Consider the following 6,000-nt stretch of genomic DNA (forward strand, 5'->3'; position numbering starts at 1 on the left):
CAACTGTCTTCCATGTGATGGCTTGGCATTGCACCTCTGTACCAGCATGTACTTCCATAGCCACTAAGTAGGAGAAGATGGAGCCCTGGAGGATCTCACACGGCAATTAAATGCTCCAGCCTGGCAGTGACATAGGTCACTTCTGCCTCCAATCCATTGGCTAGAATTAGTCATATGGCTCTGCCCAACTGCTAGGGAAGCTGGGAATTGAATCCACCATGTTCCCCAAAGGACAGGAGAACTGGATATGGATGAGCATTTAACATTTGTACCACAATGTTTTCTTCATTCACTGAAATATGGTCATTAGGATCAGGTAATGTAAATATCACAGATCTATTTTATTCAAATCCAGTGAGCAGCAATTGGCCTGTGATTTGTTATAGTCCGTCTTAAGCATACATTCAAAATTCGTGCTCATGTTTAACTTCAAAGAACAAAATTCAGAATTAATTTCAAAAAGAACATTATGAAACAGCATAACTATAATGCAGGGGCTTTAATCAAGAGCCTACAGGTAAGCTTCCAGGGCTTTGGAACCTCCTGAAATGATATACAAAATATTCAGTGCATTTTTTCCTGAGGAATGGGTACATATCTGTCATTCTCAATTGGGATTCATGATTTATTCATTCTTTTATTCAACAAATATGTATTGAGAGCCCACTATATTCCAGGAATGGTGTTCTGAGTGCTTTGGATCCAGTGCAAAGATGACAGACAAGTTTCCAAAAATCTCACTAAGCTTATAGTGTACAAAAGGGACAATGAGTAAGCAAACAAATAATAAAAGAAGGGCTTCCCTGGTGGCACAGTGGTTAAGAATCCACCTGCCAATGCAGGGGACACGGGTTCGAGCCCTGGTCCAGGAAGATCCCACATGCCGCGGAGCAGCTAAGCCCATGCACCATAACTACTGAGCCCACGTGCTACAGCTACTGAAGCCCACGCACCTAGAGCCCATGCTCCGAGAGCCTGTGCTCCGCAATAAGAGAGAAGCCGCCGCAATGAGAAGCCCGCACACCACAACGAAGAGTAGCCCCTGCTCGCTGCAACTAGAGAAAGCCTGTGTCCAACGCAGCCAAAAATATAAATAAATTAAATTAAAAATAATAACAATAAAAGAAGGCCATTTTAGATCCAGATAGGTGACATAAAAGGACAATGTGATGGAGAGGAACTGGAGTAGGGTGGGTATAGAGGTTGGGGTCTGCTTTAGCTAAAATAGTCAAGATAGACCTTTAGGAGGAGAAATTTTTTTTTTTTTTTTTTTAGGAGGAGAAATTTGACCTGAAATAGGAAATAGGAGAAGGACTGCCTATGCAGAGGTCTTGTAATCCTGGAGAAAAGTGTTCTGGTCAGAATTCTATAGGAGCTAAAGAATGTACTCAGCACGTTGAAGAAACTGAAAGTATCTAGAGCATGAAGAGTGGTAGGAAAAGTAGTGAAAGAGGAATGCAGAGGCCAGATTATATGGGGCCTGCACATAAGGGATGGATAAGAGATCAGAATTTTATTTTAAGATCAAGGTAGACAAATGCACAGTGTAAAGAAACCCCCTTTGCATGGGAAGGCCTAAATTTCTTTCTGGTTCCATTATTTGTATGTGTGGATCATCAAGCCATGATTAGCTCTGCCACTAATCAGCAGGTTAACTCAGCTGGGCACTTCCCTGAGTGGGGATCCCCTTCCCTCCTTGCTGTTCCAAGAACATCCTCACCCCCTTTGCCATGGTGTCATGGTGAAGACCATGACCTTCTCAAAAAAATGGAGGCCTTCTGTCAGATTTAGGGCTATAAGAAGCTCCCCAGCTGGTAGCTTCAAACAGACTCAACATTCTTTGCGGGAGAATAAGGGGCTTCATACTTTAGTGAGGCCTTAAGCAAGTCATTTTACATTAACATTCATTTCTTCGTTTGTGAAGTGAAAATAGTGAGTTGTATTTTGGAGTGTTGTTATGTCCATATAATGTCCATTAAAGTGAACTAAAAATAAACCTGCACAAATTTCTGTATGCAAACGTGTATCATCTGCTCTTCTGAGAATCATTATTATTTTACAATAGCCTTAGATTTATATGTACACACTAATACAGATGTGTGCCAATTTAAGGAAACCTAACACATGAGGAATAATCGTCTAGATAATAAAAATGTTCTTCATTTTCAAACTAATGTACACCAGCGTCCTTTTTAATAGTAATTTGCTAAAATGTAATAATTTTAATGTATAAAAATGAGATTTTCATATACATTTTCAAGAATATTTCTACCGTATCCATTGAGGCAAGCATAGCAGTACCTGTAAATTCAAGGAAATGGTCAATTCGAGTTATAATTCTTTTTTATTTATTCTTTGCTGGGTTGGGTCTTCGTTGCTGCGCTCAGGCTTTCTCTAGTTGCAGAGAGTGGGGGTACTCTTCGTTGTGGTGCACAGGCTTCTCATTGCGGTGGCTTCTCTTGTTGTGGAGCACGGGCTCTAGGCACGTGGGCTTCAGTAGTTGTGGTGCACGGACTTAGTTGCTCCATGGCATATGGGATCTTCCCAGACCAGGGCTCGAACCCGTGCCCCCTGCATTGGCAGGAGGATTCTTAACCACTGCGCCACCAGGGAAGCCCTCGAGTTATAATTCTTAATTTTATCAATTGAAGCAGAGATCAAAGCCTAGTGCTTATTTACCCCAAGCATCTCTATGCTCAAAAAAAATATATATGTTAAGCTCAACTACCAATGTGTATGTCTGAATATAACAGCATTATGTGTAGTAAACCTGTGGAAATAAATGAAGACCATCCAAATGAGAACAAGCAAAGTCTGTTTATTTAGAGCAAGGAAGTCAGCCACCATCACTTGCATTTGGCAGAGACTCAAAGGCAGGCATAGGAGTAGAAAAACTTTATAGGGAGAAAAAAAAAAGGCTTCAGGTGTGCTCTGATTGGAGGCTGCTGACTTGGAGAAGCTGGAGAGGGCTAACTAGACGCAGGGCATCCTACTTTGGGGGAAAATCAGTTTGGGGAGCATATTGGCTTTCTCTAGTTCGTCCTGAGTTGGAAGCGGGTAGTGGTAAGGAATTGGGAAGCTGGCAGTCTTTTACCAAGTTCCAGTCATTCTGGGCTGATTGTGGAGAAATTGGTTTGGCTTCTCTGACTTGTTGCTTCGGAGATTATGGGTCAGTGTTTTTTTTTTTGACTTTTCTTTTTTTAAATTTTTTTAAATTGAAGTTTAGTTGATTTAAAATGTTATGTTAATTTCTTCTGTACAGCAAAGTGGCTCAGTTATATATACACAAACTATTACATATAGAATGCATAAACAACAAGGTCCTTCTGTATAGCACAGGGAACTATATTCAATATCCTGGGATAAACCATAATGGAAAAGAATATAAAAAAGAATGAGTCAGAGTCCTATTGTCGTACATGGTTTGGCCATTGTCCAACTGCATAGTCAATCTCTCAAGCCATTAACTAGAAAATAATATAGGCCAGGCAATGAAGAATAAACTAAATCCAGGTATAGGGCAACTTCCATTTGTGGTGAGACAATATTTTGGTGTATTAAGAAGTGTTGTTTTGTTTGTACCTGTTAATTCCTTTCTACCCCATGCACTCATTCATTTAAACTAGACTTTAGCATCCATTGCTTCAGGGTAAGGCTGTTATAAAAGAAATTCACAAAACTATGAGTTGTCTGTGACTTTTGAGATTTAAAATGGGCTTGTGAAATTCACGGCAGAAAAAAAAAGTTTGAGAGGAAACTTTCTTCTTTGAATTTCAAAAGTCTAGATTTTGAGTATCAAGACCCAATGACATGAAGGATTTAGATTATAAAAGTTACGCCTTGGGAGTTCCCTGGTGGTCCAGTGGTTAGGACTCTGTGCTTTCACTGCAGAAGGCGAGGGTTCCATCCCTGGTAGGGAAACTAAGATCCTGCAAGCTGTGCTTCACAACCTAAATAAATAAATAAAGTCTATGCCTTAAAAAATAGGTTCCAAAAAAGAAATGATAAGCCAAAGGAAGATTTCCCAGTCCAGAAATGGATTACAATTCTGTGTGGTTGGGGGGAAGAGGGAGCAAAGGAGTTTATACAAGGGAGGGGCAAAGGAGTTTATACAAGGGATGGAGGCTAACTGAAGCTTCCCACCCAGGTCCCAGTTCCCTGGGGTGTCAGAGGAGCAACTGGCACACTTGCTAGGTTTGAGGGAATCTGAAGGCAGAGGGCAGAGAGTCAAGGCGAATAGTGCCTCCTTTCTGAGATGCAGCCTGGAAGAGTGCCAGCCCAGCATGGTGCAGCCAGGCACAGTGTGGGTAGGCACGGCGGTGTGCGAGGGCTTGGACGGAAGGTCCTGGGGTTGCCGTAAATACTGTCCACTCACCATAGTGTGTGTTTCATGTGTGGCTGAGAGTGGAGCAGGTGTGGCTCTGAGAGACTGCAGAATTTTTTTAATTTATACTTAATTTTTAATTGATGTATAGTTGATTTACAATGTTGTGCTACTTTCTAGTGTATAGCAAAGTGATTCAGTTATACATATATATGTATTCTTTTTCATATTCTTTTCCACTATGGTTTATTAAAGGATATTGAATATAGTTCCCTGTGCTATACAGTAGGACCCGTTGTTTATCTATTTTATATACAGTAGCTTGTATCTGCTAATCCCAAACTCCTAATTTAGCCCTCCCCCCTTTTCCCCTTTGGTAACCATAAGTTTGTTTTCTGTGTCTGTAAGTCTGTGTTTTGTAAATAAGTTCATTTGTATCATATTTTAGATTCCACGTATAAGTGATATCATATGGTATTTATCTTTCTCTTTCTGACTTCACTTAGTATGATAATCTCTAGGTCCATCCATGTTGCTGCAAATGGCATTCTTTCATTCTTTTTTATGGCTGAGTAATATTCCATTGTGTGTGTGTGTGTGTGTGTGTGTGTGTGTGTGTGTGTACACCACAACTTCTTTATATTGTATATTCATCTGTTGGTGGGCGTTTATGTTGCTTCCATGAGACTACAAAATTGAAGTAGGCCTGCCCCCAAAATGTTTGATCAGAGATTCCATGAGGACTTCCACATCAGAGGATGCCAGCTGGAGAGGTGACAGTGGCTGAGGAGTAAATGCCACCCACCCACCCACCTGTCATGTAGATGCCAGCCCAGTGAGAAAAGTGCAGGGGATGGACACGAGAGAAGACTAAATCAACTGAGATTATCTGAAGGTTTCATTTCTACCTTCTAGCATAGTAGTCTTGTGAAACAGAGATTGGGTTCAGTTATAATGAAAGAAAAAGTTTACATGTAGCAGATACCTAAAGTTTTTACATTGATACTTATAGCTCACACATAATATTTACCCTATAACTCAAATTTGCTTTTAAACGATTTTTAAAAATGTAGTTTTCTGGCTCCTGAAGTAAATTTTGGGCATTATCTGCCTAATTATTTACTATCTAAATAGTATCACCCAAACAAGAATAGTTTCCTTGAGGTTGTGGCCTTAATATCATAATAAGACCAATTTAAACACAGAACATTTTTAATAATTAGGCCAAATTCTAGTAAATATAAATTTCAACTTAGTATCTGAGTTATCATGAATTGTCATTGCCTTCCTCGATGACATCCATTGATGAAATCAGAACCCTTCTCTGTATTAGATTTATATAGATACTAACGTAGACTTACAACAATATCACATTTCCTTTAGATAATCAAATGCCATTAAAACAATTAGCCCTCTGACAATCCTATGTTGGGTTATATCGTCAACTATCGTGTCTTGAATTCCTGCTACAGCCAAGTATTTTGTGCAAATTATGTCATTTATTTCTCACAACCATGCTTGAGAGTATACTTGTTCCCATTTCACACCTTAGGAGAGTGAAGCTGAGCACAGGGTCACACTAGGAAGTGGCCGATCCCTGATAGAAGTCCCCAGTCAGCCGACTCCCAGACAGGTGAGATATGCTTTGACCTACACCACGTTCTGCTCTTCTCTGC

The sequence above is a fragment of the Phocoena phocoena genome, chromosome 12, assembly GCF_963924675.1.
Source record: "Phocoena phocoena chromosome 12, mPhoPho1.1, whole genome shotgun sequence".
Lineage (NCBI taxonomy): Eukaryota > Metazoa > Chordata > Mammalia > Artiodactyla > Phocoenidae > Phocoena > Phocoena phocoena.